The following is a 25,438-nucleotide window of genomic DNA, read 5'->3' on the forward strand; positions in this document are numbered from 1 at the left end:
TACACCAGTGGTGCTTCAGCGTCAGCTTCTATGCCAGCTTTAAAACATGAATGAACAGCGCCCTCTTTCTGCAGTCCTCTACGTTCACACTAAATATGGAGAGCATGTAATGCAGCCGCGCGGGTACGACTAGGGTTGGGTTCCGGAACTGGAAAAGAAACGGATCGGTTCCGTCACATTTGGAACCATTTCCCGGAACGGGTTTATCACACTGTCAGAGCTGGTATGTGGACTTCACCTCTGCTAAAAGAAATTACAATATCGATAGCTCTCACAATTCTTCATTTCAAGGACCACCATAACTCTGAGAGAGTACAAATGGAACCATTTCTACTCTCTCAGAGTTACAGTCCTGTAAGATTTCATTTGGTTCATTAAGGAATGGGATTGTTGAGAGAGAATCGTTAAAATAAAAGGATCCCAACCCTAGGTACGACATGGCAAGGTTTACAGTAGCCCTATGTACATGTATATGCATACAGTTGGTTGAATCCAACTTCATGCAAATGAGGTCCATCCGATCAAATTAAAGTAGAGCAAGTTGAACAAATATGAATCAAGATTCTGTTTCTGCGTCGCCTACTTCTTGGTGGAAACACATTTTAGGGTACTGTTTTGCTGTCAAATTGGTGAAGAGAAGCAACCCGCACTCACGTTTTCATTAAGAGTCTTTTTTAATAGTGGGACAGCAGCAGCAGTAGTCAAAATTGGATCATATACTTCTTTACCTGGACGGTTCTGGAAAACAAAAAGTAACCTTCCCAACGAGGCATACTTTACTGCGACACAGCATAATATACAGTACCACGACCTCCGCTCTAGACTGGTGCATCTCTAGATTGCATTGTCAACTCATTTGGTGTGAGCGTAGCATATACATAATATAATGCCTAATATGCTCCGTTGTACAGCGGTGTCATGTGCTGGAAATAGCTTATAGATCTGCTTTCTTTTTTTTGGGCGTGCGACACAGGGGTACAAATGGAACCAAATGGGCCTAGGGTCCCATTAAGGATAAATGGGCCTTAATGGTGGGTCCCCATTAAGGCCCATTTATCCTTAATGGGATACTAACTGCTAGTTAGAAGCAAAGCCAGCGGTATGCAACATAAAGGGCGAGTAAGGGCACCTTTATTATAACCTTGGGTCACATAATATTTGCAAATTCTTCGTATCTTAGTTTTTAGTCTACTTGGGTGCCAGACAGTGGTGGGGAGTTGGAGAGTAGCTCAGCCTGAAGCCCAAAAGCCTAATATCTCCTCTCGCCCCGAAAGTGGGGATTCTCTCTTAGCCTTGTGGGAGATGAGTGGTTCTCAACCTACTTATGGATCAGGTCCCACTTAGAAAACCTCTAAAGTGTTTGGAGGCCCACCCATTACACCACTTAACTCATTGAGTGCCTATCCCGAATTAGTTCGGGATATATTATCGTATCCCAGAGTGCCTATCCCGAACTAGTTCGGGATATAAAAAATAAATAAATAAACATTTTTTTTTGAAATTTTTTTTTTGGACCCCATCAAATCTAGTGAACATGATTTCAATCGCGATTTTGCATGTTCCACCCCCATACAACCCCATCTAACATACAGGGCAGCCATGTTTGTTTACATAACATGTAAAACATAATGGCGATTATCTCAAGAATGCCTGAACGGATTTCCAATCGGATTTTTTTGTTTGAAAGCTGTGAACAAACTGCACAAATCCACTCCAATGCAATCCAGGATTGCATTGGATTTTTTAGAGCTCATTCTTCTCTGTTTTTTTCCCATGCATGAGGTGTGCAAGGTTTAATCATGGCTAAGTTGACGAAAATAAGGCTTCTAAAATGCTTGGTAGCCAATAGCTAACTTCAAGCTAACTTCATCCTCTTCCTGTACATGCACAAAGGAAAGTGTTCAGGCAAGTCATGGCTGCAGGGCTTCTGCATATACCAGCATATCTCTATGGGATTTTCTATGGCCACTGGGCGCCCTCTAGTGGTGACTAGGGTGGCACTAAATGAGTTAAGAAGGCAGCCTTTCCTCTGCCGTGATCAGTGGTCCGATGGGTGGGCCGCGTGCATTCTCAGAGCAAGTTTATTTTGATGATCAATCAAATTGATTGAGGACTGTGTTCCTGCACGGATCAATGGAACCAACATAATATGCGTAATTTCCAAATGTATCTGTATCACAAAGAAAACTCCATACATAATAGTGCAGTACCATACATTTTGATTAAAGTATTTTTTAATATAAATGTTATTTGCAAGTGGTCCCCGACCCACAGGTTGAGAACCACCGTAGTAGATGTTTGGTTTCGGACCCGGGAGTTCCGGGTTCAAATCCCGGGTGCCACACAGAATACCACGACGTGTGGATGATCATTGTGAATGTGACTCTTTACTGACAACCTGGCTGTACAAAATAACTTGTGAATTATTGGCAAATCCTATATGACCATGGTTCTGCTTTATTCCCGAATGAAGTATATATTTCTCTTGATACTTTATTGTAAATACAAACGTCTTAAGTGCTAACATTGTGAAAGTCAATGAATTGGAAGAGACTGTTTGTCAAGTAGATGGACTTGTTTCCTTTTCTGTGCTGTCTGTGAAAACTGTGAGGTATGGACCATATTCACACGACGGCCATTTTATGCTTGCATCATAAACGGTGACGTAAAACAGTGGTTCAAGGACCCTCAAGGTTCGTTGATCTGTACTGAGACAAATGGAACCAAATGGTCCATTTGGTTGCATTTGTACACTTGTACTTGTACACAGGTGGGTCCTTGGAATTAAGAACTGAGAGCCAATGACGTAAGAGTAAAAGGACAGTCATCTGAATAAGGTCGGTTGCACAAGAAGAAGATGGGATTGGATTTAGAAAACCAGCCTGGATCTATTTTCCCCCATGCCTCATTTCTTCCCTTCCCTTCCTTTTATGAAAGATGTAAGAGGCTGTCTTTAGGTCAGAGCTCTTGACTTTGCCTTTTTGCTCTATTATCTGTTGGTGATCTGTATCTTTTTGGATTCTCAATGTCTTTTAAATGCAGGTTGCAATATTAAATTCATTGGAAATTGTACCGGGGATGTATAACTGACTTTTCTTCAGAATTGGTTCCTTCTTTTCTGATCTCCGGAAGAAGTCGACTTTTTATTAGGAACAACTATTATTTATAGCGCGGGCACACAAAACGCCAAACCAAACTCACTCAAAGTGCTAAGCAAAGAATGGTTGGGGGATCCCCACAAATAGCTCCACTCCCTCTTGGTTTAACACAGGATTGTAACACACACAGAAATTCCACTCCAAACACATTCCCATGGTAAACAACAACTTAGTTAAATAACAATTAATCAATGGAGGGTATGCACCTCCACTGGGACCCGCCCCCCTAATCTAGACTGAGTGGCAAAACATTGAGCAGCATGGAGCATTGAAGAGCTAGGCAAATCACTCAACGGCCCTGCATACCACCTGTTTCTAATTTGCACATAATGCAGGAGGCAGCAGGATGTTGTGTTGTTGAAAACGAGTGCTTCCAAACTCTGACACTTGGAAACATAAAAACCTGCACAGAATGTCTTGACAGAAAGTAGCTCATAACATGTCTATGGTGGATTTTTATGAAACAAAAACTTTGCAGATAGAAAGAGGATAATTCAAGCTTTCAGTACAGCCGCAATGTTGGTGAGTTAACTTTGTTTAATACAATCAGATAGGACTTTTCAGTTTGGATGTATGGGCTGTCAATGGCAGAAATTAGTGTTTTGCCACTCAGTAGGCGTGTTCCCACATAACTTCCAGCAACAGTGATGTCACGCGCATACCCTCCAAATAATAGTGTGCGCGTCCCGAGGTATGCAGGGACGTCCCTCCACTGTCCAATGCACCGCCGTTAGGGACTGCCAGGGTGGAGACCTTCTCCCTCTACCCCGGGGGTCTTCAATGTCTGCCTGACGTTTCTTCCAGTTATAGGGGAGTTTTTCAGTGCCACTGTTGCAAAAATGTTTGGGACTGCCGGGTCTCTGCTCTTCATGTAAAGTGTCTGGAGACAGCTTGTTGTGATTTGACACTTCCAGGCCAAGGACCCCCTTATGAGAGAGAGAGAGAGAGAGAGAGAGAGAGAGAGAGACTAATTAAGCAGAGACTACATGTTTTATAAAGTAGTATTGCAGATGAAACTATGTCATAGATTTTGTAGAGAGCTTCATAGACTTGACAGCTATCATCAGTGATTCATAATGTGTATTTGTTAGACATTTTAACCACGAACCCTCAATAGCCTACTGAGTAAACTTGACCTTTGGATCTGTAATTGGTCTACTCTTTTCTTCCAGCTCTACACTAAACATCTTCATTGAAAATACAAGCTTGCAATATTTCGCACAGGCATGCGTTGTGAGCTTGTAGATCTGCAATTTTTTTTAAATGTTCTCCCCAGAATAAGGATGCTGGGGTTCATGTCTTTAATGAAAAGTACGATTTGGCCTTCAGGCGTGTGTACATATTCTGGCGCCATCACCCAGCAACAAGCATCCTCTTGGCGACAAACTGCTGATGCAGCCTCGCTCTTCACCCTTAGGTGCTGTAAAGGTGTGTTCACAGTCACAACGGACAATTTTTTTGAGCAGAACAATTTAATGTATTCAAGCAAAAAATGTACATTCAGGTGTATATTCAACAGAGGGTCACATTTCCTGCGATTCCACCAACGTGATTAAGTTTAGCGTCTCTGGTGTCAATGCACCAAAATAGTTCTTCGATCTTTATCCTGCTGGGCTCATTCGACCTCTGACACTAAATGAATGACCGGTGGTGGTGGAAGAAGTACTCAGATATTTTACTGACGTAAAGGTAGCAACACCACAGTATAAAAATACAAGTAATATGCCTATGTTCAAAAAGTTACTTGAGTAAATGTACAAGTATTGGCATAAAAATATACTTAAAGTACCAAATGTTTGAAAATTGCAGATCTACAAGCTGACAACGTGTCGCAATACGGCACGTTGTGAGCTTGAAGATCGTTGATTTTTAAATAGTCTAAAATAGGGCTAAAGTGATTCATGTAATGTTTTATATCAGCAAAGTAACTAGTAGTCTAGTAACTAAAGTTTTCAAATAATTGAGGGGAGTAAAAGTACAATATTGCCTAGTGGAGTATTGAAAATTGGAAATACACCAGCAAAGATACCTCAAATTTCTACAATATTGAGTACATGTAATTAGTTACTTTTCATCACTGCCGGAGGGCTTCTTCTCTCTAAAAAAAAAAAAAAAAAGGTATTTTGATAGATTTTTATTCATAATGTAGTCACACAAAACATCGAACTACTGTAGCTCAATCAAAAATGCTGAGCACAGAAGTCCTACAATTACCCCATAGCCTATCATGGTTTAGCACATACAAACACAACAACACAATACAACATAAATTACCCTCTCAATACATTCCCATGGTAAACAACAACATCATTAAATGACAATAAAACAATAACTAAAAATGAGTGTGTGCAGACTTTGCCGAGACATTAGGTAGGAAGCCCCCTCCGTCCAGTGCACATCTTGGGACACTACACTATCGTTGCTGTTGGGTGGAAACCTTGTATGTCCAAAACCGTACCTTTTCATTACTATTATTTAAAAAAATAAAAGGAAAAATACATGATAACACTTTATATTAAGGTCGCCTTTATAATGCATTATAAGCTCATTTATAATGCATTATAACACTGGTTATAAATGTTTATAATCATGTATAACAGCTTATAACCACAGAGGTAAGGTGTAAATCACAGTAAAGCAGGCTCTTGGGCCAGTTAGGGCCTGGGATTGATGACATCAGAATTCTCCTTTTATTTTATGTTATCCTTTATTAATAATAATATGTATCCATATACATACAATATATTGTATGCCCATACATGGAGATCCCTATCTGAACTAGCCACACAGATATGGGCCATGTCTTGGCCATCTGGCCAGTGATGTATATATCGATGACATCAGGGATCTTCATATATGGGCATAAAAGGGATTCTGAGGAATATCCATCCATATATGGACTTTTACATAGGTGATGTCACCTGTGATCTCATAGTGACAAGGGAACCAACCCATAGACTGTAAAAATGTGTACTGACTGACACAGACAGACAGACGGAGACAAGCTGCGACATTTCTCATGGTAAACTACGGTCGCAATTAGTTGATTGTAACCCTTTCTCTATCCACTCCTCTACCACTCAGGTTGAAGAGCGCATCGCTGCATGTCTGGCTGACATCTCACAGTGGATGTTTACTTCTCGCCACCTAAAGCTGAACCCAGACAAGACTGAGCTTCTTCTTCCCAGGTAAGTCCTGCCCCATTAGGATCTCGCATCTCTGGTGACTTCCGTTCCAACACCATTCAAGGCACACATCGCAGACTCTATCTCAAGGGTTCCCTAACTTTTCAGGCTGCAAACCTCAAATAATCAACTGGGGGCCCCCTCCACCCTGACAAGCACTTGGAATTGCAGGCATTACATTTAGTTTGACTCGGTTCCACAGATAAATATTGTGAAAATAGCCGATCTACAAGCTCACTGCCAGTTGAACTAGAGGCAGAGCTTTCGTCCTACTCCTCCCGCCTAATACTCCACGCTGACAGGTTTTCTTTTAGTTTTTGTTACCTTGTAGGTGTTGTACTGTTAAGTAAATTGAAAATAACCATAAAAACCAACATGAAAAAGAATCATAATGAGATTGTGTATTGTGATACAGCTTGGAAGAATATTGTGATATTGTATTTTTCCATATCGCACAATCCTACCCGTAACACTTCACTCTCCCCGTAACCCTTCACTCAGTGTTTCCACCATAACAGCTGACATTAGTGACTACAGAGTGGGCTGTGGCTGCTCCACTAACACAGTGGTTCTCAACCTGTGGGTCAGGACCCCACATGATTTTGGAAGGGGTAAAAAAAAGACAAAGCTTATCCTTACCTCTGGCTCCCCCTGACCTGTCTATTTTCACAATATTTAATATCTGTGGAACCGAGTCAAACTAAATGTAATGCCTCAACTCCTGCAATTCCAAGTGCTTGTCAGGGTGGGGGGTCCCCAGTTCAAATATGATTATTTTGGGTGTCGCGGGTGAGAACCACCGGACTAACAAACTAGCCTGGAGGAGAAGAGCATGTGTCCCTTCCACATTGTGCTGGATTGATGTTAGTGACTGACCTACTGTAGATATGACGACCATGCAGATGTACTGTACATATGCTGGTCATTCTTGTGTTTTTGTTACTTAAGCTTATTTTTCTTGACCACAATGTTAGAATGGTCATTTAGAAAGCATGTTATTCAGACTGATGCTAGGTTCATTGTTTACCTGCTATCCCATAGTTTCAGTGTACAGATCAAACCTTCTGATGGATTTCATAGACTTGTTTGACAGCACTGTCATCTTTGTTGTGTTGGATTCATGTTCATGTGTATTTTCAGACATTTAACATGACCTTTGGCTACTTGTATTGGTTCTGACATTGGCTATTTTTGGCGAATGTTCGCACTAGAATAGGGATGCTCTGGTTAAGTTATGAAGTGGTTAATGTGAAAAGATAAACAAAAAGGGTTCCTATATTGTTTGTGACCCCCTCTAGTATGTGATCCTATAGTTTATTGAGGCACTACACTATCTCTCTGCATTCTATGTACTGTAGGCATATGGCCCTATGTGTTTACCTTGCTTAACACATGGGCTGCTCAGGTTTATAACATTTCTAGCTGTTGCTGCTGCCGCCGTTCACTCACGCTTTATTTTGAAGAGCCTCGGAAGCTTCGTGCGTGTGCACGTGGGTGTCCACTGACGATTGAGGAAGATAATCCCTTTGTTTACAAAAGCTCGCGAAACTATAATCCAAACCGCGGCCGACCATCGCGGTAAAGTGTCGCCGTGAAAACAATCAGATCTCTGCTTTCCTGGCATTCTTTTCACCTCATTCAGAGATAAAGCCCTTCTTATGCTTCAGAGTAGAATGTAAAGCAATGTAAGCAGCCTCCGCCATTTTCTCTCTCTCTCTCTCTGCTATGGGGTGACATAATGGACTTGGGTCATTCAGAGGGCAGGCTGCAGCATGTACAGTTAAGCTCAACCAATACTCCAGCTAACACCATTCCTAATTTCCGCCAATTTCGCCAATTTCCAATTACACCTCATTGGCCAAGGGCCCTGCCTTTGTACTGTCGTGGCGGACCTTGATAAATAAATAATGAAGATAACATAGTGTTGGAAGTACTGTTCCTACAAAACAGTGTGGGCTCGCTCGTAAAGAAATGATAAAAAAAACGAGTCGAAAATCGACTCGAAAATCGACTCGAAAATCGACTCAAAAACGTATGAGTCGATTTTTTTTATTTTTTCTTTTTTTTTCTTAAGTTTTTCCCCCAAAAATGTTTTAATCGCTTCAAAAAACGTTATAAGCGTTAATGTTTTCCAAATATGAGCGGACCGGTGTGTGTGTCTCTGTGTCGGGGACGAATGAACGTCTGTGTTGTGCATGAATGCATCGCAGATTCGCATGCATACGGCGCTAGTCAGGTCCGCGGACTACAGGTTGAGAAACACTGCTGGTCTGTTCGTGTGCACGCGTCACCGCGCTAACTGGATGTGTTTTGTTTACGTGCCTGTGTGCATGCATGCTTGACACGAAAGCTCGCTTGTTAATGGCAGCGTCGCCTCGTGTGCAGTGATTTTGTCAAGATTGACAATAAAACAACACAAAATACATTGTCGTTAATGCGACACCCGTGGATGCGGTCAGGGAGGGAGAGATCGAGGCAGACCAAAGCTCCTCCACATTGATACACTAGCCTGGGGTGCCAGCCAGCCAGAGCGCTACCACTACGTTCCATGGACTTTAAATTGTCACTCCGCTTCTAGTCTCTAGAGAACACACTCTGTGCTAACGCAAGGAAGAGCAATTATAAGTATTATTAGGGCTTTGATGCCAGTTCTGATGGGTGCAGCTGCATAAGTTGTGTTGCTTAAAGTAATGCCCCGTTGTGTTGTGCTCTCCTGAGTCTCCTCTCAGCTGCTGCTTAGCGAAAACAAAAAAAAAAGTGAAAAAAGTCGATCGACGCGTCGATTTTCGGCCGCGACGCGTCGATTCGTAAATAATGCGGCGATTAACATCCCTAGTTTTAATCAAAAGAAATGTTGTTTTTCCTTCATTTCTTATGTTTGCCAACATGAGTATATTCTGCAGCGTGCTAACTATCATGTGAGCTCAAACTTTGCATGCACACTCCCAGTAGGTCAAGGAAGAACCTCAAAATTGAGCATAATTTTGTTGTTATCAGACTATTTTACTAAAACAAAGTAAAACCATGGCTGTGAGTGTTCTAGCAGCAGGTCACTGATTATAATTGAATGTGACTTACAACTTCTTTCAACACAGGCGTACTTTAGAGTTACGATCTGAATCACTCACACAGGGCTGTTGTCCTGTGTGAACAAGGAATCCTGAGTAACTATACTATAAAATTCTCGGATGCTCGGATGGATTATGGATATAACTGTGTATAGCTATAGTATCTGATCATTATTCTACTGTTGAAATGAATGGATTATAAATATAACTTTGCATCAGTTAATGACCTTTGTGTTTGACCTTCAGGGTGGATCCACTGTTGGAGTGGATCAGGACCCTGATGCAGAGAACTCCACCTTCTCTACGAGACCACATCCTGTTAGTGTTACCAGAGGGTAGGAATTTAACCCACACACCATGTTAGAGTGTTACCAGAGGGTAGGAATTGAACCCACACACCATACAAATATATCCTAACACCACAAGAATTTACCCTAACATCAAAGGGCCATTCACACTATAACTATGACTATTTGGTTCACCATTGTATTTCAAAGTGCCAGTGTGAACTGCCCTTAACACCACAAAACAACACTATTTTGGACATTGAAAACGCCCATATTGTTAATGTTATTTTGATTGAATGGTTAATTGGAAATGTTATTAATTAATGTATTATTGATTTTGTTTTCCTGTAATAATTATATCTCCTCTCCTCCCAACAGATACACACACGCACACACACACGCACGCACGCACGCACGCACACGCACACACACGCACACACACACACACACACACACACACACACACACACACTTACTCAATGGAAATCCTTTTGACAGGCGTTTATTAATACATTTGTGTCAATAAAGAAATTAAATCAAAACCCACCTTGTCGTGTTTTTTGACGACATAGGGTTAGTTAGGTTCATGTTTTTGATAGTATTAGTACAGTAGCCTATATGTTGTGTCCTTTGATATGAGTTTTTTTTTTACTATATATAGAGGGTATGTGCGTGACATCGTCATCATACCCAGAAGTACGCCTATTGAGTGGCAAAAACTACTTTCTGGCCTTGACAGTCCATACATCCAAACAGAAAGGTCCTTTCTGATTGCATTAAACGTCATTAAACAATGTTAAACTCACTTTGCCACTCACATTGCCACTTGATTTGCCACTCAATTTGCCATTCGCTTTATGCATGTGCATAGCCTTTATTAATGGTTGAGGCGAGGTTTTTATGTTGTAACAAAAACATGTAATGGAAGTGGTTGGAATCTGTTTTATGTACTGTAGGTTTCAAGTCAAACAGGCAGAATGCTGTCTAGAATCAGTTAAAGAAAACAGGATGCTGTCTAAAATCTGTTGATAACTATGTGGCTCAGCTTATAATTGTTCATTAATGTGATATGCTGCATGCCACGAGTGATATTTTTTCAGTTATTTTATAGCCATTCATTATTTTAATGTAAAGACCAAAATGTATGTAAAAACGAGAGCTAATCTGTTTGATTAGAAAATAACTTTTCTTGGTAACTTATCAAGTTATTTATATATAAATGAGCTTTATGATGGAAAAACAGAACACCACATTATATATGCAAATATTTAAATATTTGTATGTTTTTTTTGTATGTCTCTTGGTTCGGCTTTAAATATGACCTAAAATATAATATCAGGGTGAAAGACCTGGTGCTGTAGAGGTAAAGCACAGGACTCACAAACAGAAGGTTGGGGGTTTGAATCCGGGCTATAGCAGCTTTGACTTTTTGTCCATAAGAAGAGTCTAGCCCGTCTCTCTCAGGTGGTAGAGGGAGGGGCTTAAAATTTAAATGAATAAAAAAAAAATGTTTTTTTTAGTTTGCTTTTCCCCTTCTTCTCTGTCTTCTTTCGTTTCCGCCTGCTCAACTTGAGTTGTTGCTTTCGGAATCTCGTTAGTGTCTAGCATTGTACATTCTGATGTTTACTGACTTTTCCCAGCTTTCGGGGGTTTGCATATTTCCATTGGAGCATCTTTTGGGATTTTTCTTTGCACAACTATCCCTTGAACCATCTTTCAGATTTTTCCATACCATCTTTTGGGGTTTTCTTTACACGATTTTCCATACCATCTTTCGGGGTTTTCTTTACACAATTTTGCCTTGTTTAATTTTTCGGTATTTTCCCTTGGACCATCTTTCGAACTTTACCTTCACCACTGGTGAGGTTTGAACTCGCAGTCTTGGAGCTGTGAGGCATTTTTCTTAACCACTGTGCCACTGTGGTTCTTACTTAACCTGTTCTCTTGCACGCTCTTAAGTGCAAGATCAGAGGTAAAGGTACAAGAGCCAGGTAAAACTTTGAAAAATCCCTATTCTGGGTTTGAACCAGGAACCTCCTGCTTATTAGCCCTGCATCTACTCCACTGCTCCACCATGGCTCATGTAGCTGTGGTTCTCTTGCACAATTTTAAGTAAAGATTAGTTGAAGGTAGAGGAGCCAGCTAAAACTCTGAGCAATATCCTTGCCAGATTTGAACTGGTAACCTTCTGGTTACAAGGCATTTACCTTAACCACTACTCCATGAATATTTACATAGGTTCTATTGTCTTGCACATATTCAGTAAAAGATCAGATAAAGGTGCAAGAGTAAGATTAAAGCTAAACAGAATCCTTAGCTGGAGTTGAACCAGAACCCTATGAGTTTCCAGTCAGGGATCTTACCACTGCACCACTGGAATTAGTAAAGTGTTCTCTTTCAAGTTTACATAAAGGTAGAATAACTAGATAAAGATGGAGAAAATTCCATGCTGGTTTGACCCCATTACCTTCAGGTGATGAAACCTGTACTTTGACCACTGCTCCACCATGGATTATATTCTTCTGCTCTCTTACAAGTTCTTGATTAACTGATTAGACTAGGGTAAAAGAGGCAGGTGAAACTAAACTAAAGATCCTTGCTGGGATTGAACCAACAACCTTCTGGCAATGAGTCCAATTTCATAACCACTACTCCATCAAGGTTTACTCTTTGTGATGCCTATTTCATGTTTTTCTCTAAAATATTAGATAAAGGCGCACAAAATCCAGGTAAAAAGAGGAAATAAAGAAAGAGGAAATAAACAACAAACGGTTTTGATTGTGGTAATGCCGTTCAAACTAGAAAGGTACGCCTGGTGGCTTTGAACCCTCAACCTTCAGATGATGAAACCTGTACTTTGACCACTGCTCCACCATGGATTATATTCCTCTGCTCTCTTACAATTTCTTGATTAACTGATTAGACTAGGGTAAAAGAGGCAGGTAAAACTAAACTAAAGATCCTTGCTGGGATTGAACCAACAACCTTCTGACAATGAGTGCCATTTCATAACCACTACTCCATCAAGGTTAACTCCTTGTGATACCTCTTGCATGTTTTTCACTAAAAGATTAGATAAAGGTGCACGAGTAATGTAAAAGATGGCAGATATCTATGCTGGGTTTGAACCAAGGACTTTAAAGTTGCAAATGTCTTTACCACTGCACCAACTATAATTTGTACTTAGACTGTTCTCGTGTGTATTCTTCAGTGTAAGTTTAGATGAATGTAAAAAATCCAGGTAAAAGTTCAAGAATAGTCAGAACTGGTTTCAAACTCACAACCTTCTATACTGAAGGTCTGTTGCTGAACCACTATACCTTTGAAGTTAATATTTTACTGGGTCTATGTGGATATCTCAGTAAAAGATTGGGTATTAAGAGCCGGGTAAAACTTGGGTAAATGTCCTTGCTGGTTTCAAACCAAGACCATACTGATTGCAAGCCCTGTATCTTAACCACTGCTTTAGAAGAAAAGAAAAGAAAAGGGAATCAATAAATAGTTCTGCTTGTGGTAGTTCCAGTTTGAACTTGGAAAAACATACTTAGTGGATTTGAACCCCAAACCACCAATATACAAGATGTGCATCCTAACCACTACTCCACCAATGTTACTGAAGATTCCATCCCCTTGCATGTTCTTTACTAAAATAATAGATAGAGGAAAAATTATTAGAACTACTCTTGCAGGGATTGAACTGGGGACATTCTGGCAATAAGGCCCATAGCATAACCACGACTACATCAAGGTTAACTCAATGACATTACTCTTGTACGTCTTTAAAGGGGCCCCACCATGCTTTTCACAATATTTCATTTATATAAATATTGGTCCATAACACAGTTGTGTACAGGTTTTAGCCTAAACCACTCTGATATTTGGTTAACATTTTCTGACTGTCTCCAATTACAAGTCATTTCAGAACAGATGCAATAGCAAATTGCCCTTTGTTAGGAACAAAGGCAATGCATTTAAGGTAATATTGGAAAAATACAGAGAAGATTAGCGTGCCTCACTAAGAACCATACAGAGTAAATCCATTCAAGCCATTTTAGTACCACTTTACCTCATGGTTCCATCATCATTCTCATTCTATTTTTTCCTTTTTAATCGCATGAGATGGAACCATGAAGTAAAGTGGTACTAAAATTGGCTTGAATGGATTGACTCTATATGGTTCTCATTGAGGCACCGTGTCAATCTTCTCTGTATTTTTCCAATCTTAGCTCAAATGCAGCACCTTGTTGCCAACAAAGGGCATTATTTATTTATTATTTATATTTATATATTTATTTATATAAAATATATTTTCTGAATAGCTTGATGGGGTGCCTTTAAAAACATATAAGAGTAATTTCATTTCATTGAGTAAACCCAGCATAGACATCTGCAAATCCATTCAAGCCATTTTTAGTACCACTATACCTCATGGTTCCATCTCATTCTATTTTTTCCTTTTTAATCGCATGAGATGGAACCATGAGTTAAAGTGGTGCTAAAATTGGCTTGAATGGATTGACTCTGAATGGCTCTCATTGAGGCACCATGTCAATCTTCTCTGTATTTTTCCAATTTTAGCTCAAATGCAGCACCTTTGTTGCCAACAAAGGGCAATATTTATGTAAAATATATATCTTGAAAAGCATGGAGGGGCCCCTTTAAAAATGTATAAGAGTAATTTCATTGAGTAAACCCAGCATAGATATCTGCCATCTTTTACATTATTAGTGCGCCTTTATCTAATCTTTTAGTGAAATACATGCAAGAGGAATCACAAAAAGTTAACCTTGATGGAGTAGTGGTTATGAAATGGGACTCATTGCCAGAAAGTTGTTGGTTCAATGCTAGCAAGGACCTTTAATTTAGTTTTACCTGCCTCTTTTACCCTTGTCTAATCTTTTAATGAATAACTTGTCAGAGAGCAGAAGAATAAAATCCATGGTGGAGCAGTGGTCAAAACACAGGTTTCATCAGCTAATAGTCGTGGGTTCAAAGCCACTAGGTGCATTTTTCAAGTTTGAACCGGCATTACCACGAACAAAACCATTTGTTGTTTATTTCCTCTTTCATTATTTCCTCTTTTTACCTGGATTTTGTATGCAGTTGTGCGCCTTTATCTAATCTTTTAGTGAAAAACATGCAAGAGGTATCACAAAGACAAAACCTTGATGGAGTAGTGGTCATGAAATGGACTCATTGACAGAAGGTTGTTGGTTCAATCCCAGCAAGGATCATTAGTTTAGTTTTACCTGCCTCTTTTACCCTAGTCTAATCAGTTAATCAAGAACTTGTAAGAGAGCAGAAAATATAATACATGGTGGAGCAGTGGTCAAAGTACAGATTTCATCATCTGAAGGTTAAGGGTTCAAAGACACCAGGTGACCAGCATTACCGCAAACAAAACCATTTGTTGTTTATTTCCTCTTTCTTTATTTCCTCTTTTTACCTGGATTGTGTGCGCCTTTATTTAATATTTTAGAGAAAAACATGAAAGAGGCATCACAAATAGTTAACCTTGACGGAGTAGTGGTTATGAAATGGGATTCATCGCCAGAAGGTTGTTGGTTCATTCCCAGCAAGGATCTTTAGTTTAGTTTTACCTGCCTCTTTTACCCTAGTCTAATCAGTTAATCAAGAACTTGTAAGAGGGCAGAAGAATATAATCCATGGTGGAGCAGTGGTCAAAATACAGGTTTCATCATCTGAAGGTTATGGGTTCAAAACCAACATGGAATTTTCTCCATCTTTATCTGGTTATTCTACCTTTATGTAAACTTGAAAGAGAACACTTTACTAATTCCAGTGGTGCAGTGGTAAGATCCCTGACTGGAAACTCTTAGGGTTCTGGTTCAACTCCAGCAAAGGATTCTGTTTAGCTTTAATCTTACTCTTGCACCTTTATCTGATCTTTTACTGAAAATGTGCAAGAGAACAGGACTTGTGCAAATCTTCATGGAGTAGTGGTTAAGGTAAATGCCTTGTAACCAGAAGGCTACCAGTTCAAATCTGGCTAAGAGTTTTAGCCGGCTCCTATACCTTCAACTAATCTTTACCTAAAATTGTGCAAGAGAACCACAGCTACATGAGCCATGGTGGAGCAGTGGAGTAGAAGCAGGGCTGACAAGCAAGAGGTAACTGGTTCAAACCCAAAATAGGGATTTTTCAAAGTTTTACCTGGCTCTTGTACCTTTAACTCTGATCTTTCACTTAAGAGCGTGCAAGAGAACAGGTTAAGTAAGAACCACAGTGGCACAGTGGTTAAGAAAAATGCCTCACAGCTCCAAGACTGCGACTTCAAACCTCACCAGTGGTCAAGGTAAAGATCGAAAGATGGTCCAAGGGAAAATCCCGAAAGATGAAACAAGGCAAAATTGTGTAAAGAAAACCCCGAAAGATGGTATGGAAAATCGTGTAAAGAAAACCCTGAAAGATGGTATGGAAAAACCCGAAAGATGGTTCAAGGGATAGTTGTGCAAAGAAAAATCCCGAAAGATGGTCCGATGGAAATACCCAAAATGCAAACCCCCAAAAGCTGGGAAAAGTCAGTAAACATCAGAATGTACAATGTAAGACACTAACGAGATTCCGAAAGCAACAACTCAAGTTGAGAAGGCGGAAACGAAAGGAGACAGAGAAGAAGGGGAAAAGCAAACTAAACAAAATTTTTTTTTATTCATTTAAATTTTAAGACCCTCCTTCTACCACCTGAGAGAGGCGGGCTAGACTCTTCTTATGGACAAAAATAGCCCAGATTCAAACCCCCAACCTTCTGTTTGTGAGTCCTGTGCTTTACCTCTACAGCACCAGGTCTTTCACCCTGAAATAATCTTTTAGTTCATATTTAAAGCCAAACCAAGAGACAGCATGTCAAAACATACAAATATTTAAATATTCGCATATTTAATGCGGTGTTCTGTTTTTTCCATCATAAAGCTCATTTATATATAAATAACTTGATAAGTTACCAAAAATAGAAAAGTTATTTTCTAATCAAACAGATTAGCTCTTGGGTTTTTACATACATTTTGGTCTTTACATTAAAATAATGAATGGCTATAAAATAACTGAAAAAATATCACTCATGGCCTGCAGCATATCACATTAATGAACAGCTGAGCCACATAGTTATCAACAGATTTTAGACAGCATCCTGTTTTCTTTAACTGATTCTAGACAGCATTCTGCCTGTTTGACTTGAAACCTACAGTACATAAAACAGATTCCAACCACTTCCATTCCATGTTTTTGTTACAACATAAAAACCTCGCCTCAACCATTAATAAAGGCTATGCACATGCATAAAGCGAATGGCAAATTGAGTGGCAAATCAAGTGGCAATGTGAGTGGAAAAGTGAGTTTAACATTGTTTAATGACGTTTAATGCAATCAGAAAGGACCTTTCTGTTTGGATGAATGGACTGTCAAGGCCAGAAAGTAGTTTTTGCCACTCAATAGGCGTACTTCTGGGTATGATGACGATGTCACGCACATACCCTCTATATATAGTAAAAAAAAACTCATATCAAAGGACACAACATATAGGCTACTGTAGTAATACTATCAAAAACATGAACCTAACTAACCCTATGTCGTCAAAAAACACGACAAGGTGGGTTTTGATTTAATTTCTTTATTGACACAAATGTATTAATAAACGCCTGTCAAAGGGATTTCCATTGAGTAAGTGTATGTGTGTGTGTGTGTGTGTGTGTGTGTGTGTGTGTGTGTGTGTGTGTGTGTGTGTGGTGTGTGTGTGTGTGTGCGTGCGCGTGCATGCGTGCGTGCGTGCATGTGTGTGTGCGTGCGTGTGTGTGTATCTGTTGGGAGGAGAGGAGATATAATTATTACAGGAAAACAAAATCAATAATACATTAATTAATAACATTTCCAATTAACCATTCAATCAAAATAACATTAACAATATGGGCGTTTTCAATGTCCCAAATAGTTTTGTTTTGTGGTGTTAAGGGCAGTTCACACTGGCACTTTGAAATACAATGGTGAACCAAATAGTCATAGTTATAGTGTGAATGGCCCTTTGATGTTAGGGTAAATTCTTGTGGTGTTAGGATATATGTGTATGGTGTGTGGGTTAAATTCCTACTCTCTGGTAAGACTATTTGTATGGTGTATGGGTTAAATGCCTACCCTCTGGTAACACTCTAACATGGTGTGTGGGTTAAATTCCTACCCACTGGTAACACTGACAGGATGTGGTCTCGTAGAGAAGGTGGAGTTCTCTGCATCAGGGTCCTGATCCACTACAACAGTGGGTCCACTCTGAAGGTCAAACACAAAGGTCATTAACTGATGCAAAGTTATATTTATAATCCATTCATTTCAACAGTAGAATAATGATCAGATACTATAGCTATAGACAGTTATATCTATAATCCATCCGAGCATCCGAGAATTTTATAGTATAATTACTCAGAATTCCTTGTTTGCTTTTGTCTCAATCTGAAGGGGTTAGGTTCAGACCTGACAAAACCTCTAGACTGACATCATACACAACAAAAAGAATATTGCCATGCATGCCTATCAACACTGATTCGCGCAGGCGCCCTTGCAGGAATTCGTTTGCACGTAGGTCAGTCACTAACATCAATCCAGCACAATGTGGAAGGGACACGCTCTCTTCTCATCCAGGCTAGTTTGTTAGTCCGGTGGTTTTCACCCGCGACACCCAAAATAATCATATTTGAACTGGGGACCCCCCACCCTGACAAGCACTTGGAATTGCAGTAGTTGAGGCATTACATTTAGTTTGACTCGGTTCCACAGATATTAAATATTGTCAAAATAGCTGATCGACAAGCTCAAAACCCTGCAAGGGATTGTGAGCTTGTAGATCGGACATTTTCAAAATGTTTGCCTCTTTCTTATATTATTTGACAATTTGGCCAATATTTGACCAGTTTTTATAATATAGTTAATTAATTTTGCACCTGTCAGCGTGGAGTATTAGGCGGGAGGAGTAGGACGAAAGCTCTGCCTCTAGTTATCAACTGGCATAATACAAGTGCGCTTGTAGATCAGCTATTTTCACAATATTTATCTGTGGAACCGAGTCAAACTAAATGTAATGCCTGCAATTCCAAGTGCTTGTCAGGGTGGAGGGGGCCCCCAGTTGATTATTTGAGGTTTGCAGCCTGAAAAGTTAGGGAACTTTTGAGATAGAGTCTGCGATGTGTGCCTTGAATGGTGTTGGAACGGAAGTCACCAGAGATGGAAACAGAGAGATCCTGCATGGGGCAGGACTTACCTGGGAAGAAGAGAAGCTCAGTCTTGTCTGGGTTCAGCTTGAGGTGGCGAGAAGAAAACATCCACTGTGAGATGTCAGCCAGACATGCAGTGATGCGCTCTTCAACCTGAGTGTTAGAGGAGTGGAGAGAGAAAGGGTTACAATCAACTAATTGCGACCATACTGTAGGTCGCATTTAATTGCGCAGTTTACCATGAGTAATGTTGCAGCTTGTCTCCGTCTGTCTATCTGTCAGGTGATATCACAGGTGACATCACAATATCCAGAATCCCTTTTATGCCCATATATGTAGATCCCTGTCCCAATGTCATCAATATTAAGGACATATCTGGGAATGCCAATATTTGGTAATGCCCATATATGGGCATGTTTTGACATAACATTGTTGACAATCATGCAGGGGTCTCCATATATGGGTAACTGGTCCGATATACATCACTGGTCAGATGGCCCAGAATTGACGCGACCTTGAGGTTGCATGTTTCCTGAGGCGTCTTACTAGTATGAAAACCTGCAGATCATGTGAGTGCGTGCATGCGTCAGTCAGTCCGTCACACGCCATATGTGGCCAAGACAGTCCATTTTATGCCCATATATGGAGGTCCCTGATGTCATCAATATTAAGCCCATATCTGGGAATGCCCATATATGGATATATTGTGTAAGTCTCTGTTGTTTCAGCCCAACCTCACTTCTTTCCCTTAGGGTGTCTTACTGGTAGTAAGGAGTATAAGGATCAGATCCTAGATCAGTGTCACCATCATGACATTTCACTTGATGATTGTCATACAAATAATTGCACAAAAATTTAATTTAATTTGTCCTTTGAACATTGGAAGGAATATATCAATTATAGGCCATATTTAATAATGTTAGAGTAAAAATTAAAAGTAGTGGAAATAGCCGATCTACACGCTCACGTGTCGCATTGCGATGCATTGTGAGCTTATAGATCAGATATACATATCCATATTTTTTGCAACATGGAGACGATTATGATGGCGATTATATCATAATTGTGACATGCCTATCAGTGACATTTCAACCAACCAATAGTAACAAAACAATAACATCAAACTGACTGATTTACCTATCATTAAAGCAGCATCATACCTGTAAGAAAGAAGTAGTGAATCACTCTGCTTTCATTTTAAAAAAAAGATTCTAACATGAAGGACACATCCAGTTTGTAGTTACATTTGTTTTTGTCCTGATTGCTTGTTGGAGTTGATTTGAAATTCTCAATGAAAGTATTGTCTGTGCTCACAGTTCCTCTGAACTGAAAACTTATAGACAGACTGCTGCCTGCCAAGCAGTACCCCAACAAGTACCCCAACAAGATGAGTTTGGGTGACTGACTGTCTGCCTAGGTACCTGGATCCTCTGGTGTGCAGTAACAAGTCCTGATCACCTCTACAGCACAGCTTTGGTAGCAGGTCCTATAGCACACTATCACCACAACACTGTTAAAGGTCCCACTGTAGTCCTAGATTGGTTCATATTCCTTTAATTTATGCATTTCATATACAGTATAAAGCCATAGGTCACTCCTCTGCCCTCCTGTGTCGGTGACGGTGACATTGTGAAATGTAAGTGATATCATCACAGCCATTCTAGGGCTGAAGTTGTCAGATAGCGTCCATACTCACTCAGAAACCAAACCTGTTGAAATGTCTCCCACACTCTCTTCTCCTCCAGCCACAGTCCATCTAGATGAGTCTTACTGGTAGTTATTAATGTCAGCTGGTTAGAAATACTGAGTGAAAACCCAGCTCCAAACACACTAACATGCTGATATATCCACACAGGTATTTATTATCCCTGGCCTGCTTCATTTGGTGACAACATTTACCAGATTATTGAATTCAAAAACATCACAGTTTGTTTAACTGTCAGATTGTTTATCTTCCTGCATCTTTTATCCCCATCCCCTCTTGTACCTGCTAGGTTGTCTAGAGTTGATTGACACCTGGATACCCAATGACATTGCTTCCATGATCTTGTTATAAATCTAACACATATCTGACCAAGTAGCTGCATGTCTGCCCCCTAGTGGACCTGGTGCTTTATACAACTGGTTAGTGCAGCTGTCAATGACAAATCTCTTGTCTTTGATGTTTGATGCTCTCAAGGTTAAGAGATCAAACACTCTGACAACATTTAAAGTGTCATTAATATGAACGTAATAATACTAGTAGGCCTATGTTAAGTTAGTAAATCAATATAGTAAATCTCATCTGCCAAGTGAAAAGAGCGACCAAACTTTTCCTTGACGATGGCTAGCCAGATTGCACACAGACTAACATAATAGGTCTAATATTTAAAGACTTGCATACATTTTCACGATTTTTCAAAAATAGCAGATACAAGCTCGCAGCGCGGCACCTGTGAGCTTGTAGGCCTATACTATATCTGTTATTTTTTCAATAGTTAAAGCACAAAATAATGCGTAATAATGTGTTCCCAGTCCAAATGAGTTAAACCTCTCCCACTATGCAGAACATTCATGGGGGGCCCGCAGTGAATCCTTGCACCCAGGGCCCAGAATTTGGTGCGACACCCCTGCGCACACACACACACACACACGATAAAAAAAAACACACACACACACACACACACACACACACACACACACACACACACACACACACACACACACACACACACACACACACACACACACACACACACACACACACACACAACAAAGTTATCAAAAACATAAATATTTACCAAATGAAAACGTTAAAAGGGAGCACAAAAGGAAAGGTTTTTTCTGCTTTCTTATTTTTTGTTTTAATGTACTACCTGGCTGGCTGCTACTCAGTGTGTAAATGATCAGAGATGGACTTGAAAGCTCTATGTTAAACTGTGTAATTAAAGGCCTGAGCCAACAGAGGGCAGTGGACATCAAGCTCTATGCAGGTAAGAATGTACAGGTTCATGTCTGTTCCTTTGATCAGTGATAAGCCAGGTTGTTTGCATTCGCTGTGGCACTGGCACACATGGCATGCCATTCATTTATGGCAATGTAGGTGTACAGTTGAGCAGATAATGAGCCTACAACTAACTGTAAACCTTTTAAGGAACTCAATTTACCTAACCTATTAGGTCTATTTGTGTTCCCATGTGGGCTCTGTGAATTATGAGTGTTTATATAAACATATTGTAGGTATAGATTAATATAGATAGGCAAGACTACATAATATATAGAATTTGGAAGCATATACTGTACTGTTGGGTAGGTCAATGCTGAGGTATGTGACCTGTATTGGTCATACTTGTGGTGGTCTAAATAAATACAATTGGTCCATCTTCACTTCCCATTGCGTGCATGCATGTCTAACTACTATTCTACTTAATTGTTTAGTGCAACAACCAGAATTAAAGTAACACACAAGGTTTCTGACTTTTGGTTGCTTTTATTACAGTTTACAGTTGACAGCAGGTGGGAGGTGGGAGGAGTGCAGTTCAATAAGTGAGCTCACCTAGTTGTCATCATTACATAAAAGCTCAGATAGGTGTCATTGCTTTTGCCATAACCACCAGATTTTATTGTGTGGAAACACCAGGAGCTAAACGCCCCCCGGCCCCACTGCTGTACTGCATCCCTGTACACCGGGGGTAACAGAGTAGCCTACATCAATGGGTAGGCCTAAATGCTTCAGTGCCTGGACTGTGCTTGAACAGTGAGACTGGACTTGAACCTGCTTTGCTTTTATCACAGTGAGCTACCATGTCGCCTATACTCCCTGCTAGTTTTCCTTCTCTAAGTAACAAAGACGATACAAACAAAATGCATATAAACATATGCAGTTAAATTATTTTGTTTTTGTATCATTGTTGTGCTGTTGCTTGATTAGATGTTTCAATGTTTATGGAAGCTGGAAATTAAATTATGTTTGTGATGAATCCATTTGGCTTGAGTTGAGCAACAAGCACAATGGCTTACTGTGATAAGGTGCTCTAAACATGTCAAGACCTCGGTTCATATCCTACAAGTAGCAGATACCCATTTGGAAGAATCTTGAACAAACTAATGGTCACATTTTGTATACTTTTGAACACTTTAAACACATATATTTAATTTGCAGAAGGTACAGGGTTTGATTCCTAGCGCCGGTACTATGTCACCATGTCTAGTCTAGCCTATATGAATTAGACGCTGTGACCCTAACTGTGAGCAGCAGTCAGCTGGGTGAAGCTGAATGTTCCTCCAGGATCAAATACATACAGTGGTGTCTACATTTTGAAGAAATACACATTTCGAATACTTTTAAACACATTTCGAATAAGTTTTAAACACAAATTATTATACAGAATAGACTGTTGGTCTGAATTAAACACTAGACCAGTGGTGGTCCTCAACCTTTTCAGGCCGTGACCCAACAAAATAATCATATTTGAACTGGGGACCACTTCAGCAGTACTAAAAGCACCATTTCCACTGGGCACGATAACTATAAAGATAACTATAGGGGTGCCTGATGGTCCAGGCGCATACCACATAGGCTCAGTTAAGCCTGACACTGTCGCTGGTTCGAGACCCGATCTACTGCCTTTGCTGCGTGTCATTCCCCATCTCTCTCCCTATTTCCTGTCAGTCTGTCCTATCAATAAAGGCATAACAGTCCAAAAACATATCTTTAAAAACTATTATTATCTTTCACAATTGTATTATTTTTATAATTGGTGTGAACACTGCCATCCAATCAGCTTAGAACGATTTTAAAACTATATATTTTTATAGTTATAGTTATAATTAAATCTGTATTAATTCCATTGAACAGAAATAATGTTTTTCACAGCTAAGAACCAATCGATTCAAAGACAGATTTTTTTTTTTTTAAGACTTTTTTTTTTTTTTTATGCCTTTATTGTAGACTGAGAGGAAATGGGGAGAGAGGTGGGGAGTGACATGTAGCAGAAGTCGCCAGGATCGGGTTTCGAACCCGCGACACACTGTCAGGCATCAGAGCCTCAAGACCAGTGGGCACCCAGAAACAAGATTTATTTTATTTACTTAAAACTTAAACCCTATACTTTCTTGGCCAGAGTCCCCAAGGAGTCTAACCTATACACACTTAATTTACTCCCTGAAAAAGGTGGACATACAAGTGTGAGCTTGTAGATCGGCTAGCTATTTTCACATGGTAGGTATGCTGTGGTTATCTCCTCTATTAAGGTGCTGACTGGTCATTCAGCTGAATGACTCATCTATACGCAAGCAGCAAGCTCAGAGAACAAGATGACACCAAGTAAGTAGCCTATATCAGACAGCATTGTTCTTCTAGTCTGTACTCACAATAGAGCAGGGGTCCTCAATCCCCTGCTCGAGGACCCCCAAATGAATTTGCAGACCCCCAAATGTTTCGTCCTAATGCTAACCCTATCTATAGATGGTTAAAGTGGCTAAACTGATTTTGATGATGCTATATTTACACATTTAGCTGGGGAGCACATGGAATCCCCTTAAGCACACCTTGGGGCACTCTGAGAACCACTGACATAGAGACTATATATACCTTTGCCACCACAGGCCATATTATGGGACCGGAGGATGTGTGAGTCATAACCGATACAGCAATCAGCACTGCAGTGGTGTAAAGTAACTAAGTATATTTACGTACTACAATTTTGAGGTATTTGCACTTAACTTGCTTATTTCCAATTTCCAATACTTTTACTTCTGCTCCACTGCATCTCAGATCCAAATATTGTACTTTTACTCCACTACATTTATTTGACAACTTTAGTTAGGCCTACTATAGTTAGTTCGGCCCTATATATGTTTTGGCCATTTACAAGCTCACAATGTGTCGCATTGTGAGCTTGTAGATCTGCTATTTTACAAAAGATACATTTTATACATTTGAGATCATGTGAAACAGGACATTCTCAATAATGAGTACTTTGTACTTTTGGTACTTTAAGTACATTTTGATGCCAATACTTTTGTACTTTTACTCAAGTAAATCTTGAATTCCGGACTTTTAATTCTTAGTCTTACTCAAGTCTTGACTTCAAGTTACTTGGCAAAATATATGTTTTTTTTTCCCACATGTTCGAATATCATAATATGGGATTACAAAAGCTCTTAAATAGCGGCGGAGCTCCCCTTTAAGTAAAACATGTGAGTGCTGTACTTTTTCCACCACTGGTCATAACCGATATCAGCAGTCAGCAAGATGGGATGTGAATATTAGATAGAAAATATGATGATCTAGCAAGCAGACAGTTATTCTGTTCTGTAATGACGTCCTGTAGATTTGCTCCTGCAGTATCTCGATGAAGGAGGACGAGCAAATGGCATCAGAAACAGAATATCTATATAGTACAGTATATGCTTACACAGCTTAGGAGTGAGTATAAATATAGTTATCTATAATGTATGCTTACACTGCATAACCACTTTCAACCTGGAGTCCCTATTTCGGGCACTTCATTACAGGCAAAAATCATCAAGGAGTAAAAA

The sequence above is a fragment of the Nannobrachium achirus genome (genome assembly GCF_963921795.1).
Source record: "Nannobrachium achirus genome assembly, chromosome: 18".
Classification (NCBI taxonomy): Eukaryota; Metazoa; Chordata; class Actinopteri; order Myctophiformes; family Myctophidae; genus Nannobrachium; species Nannobrachium achirus.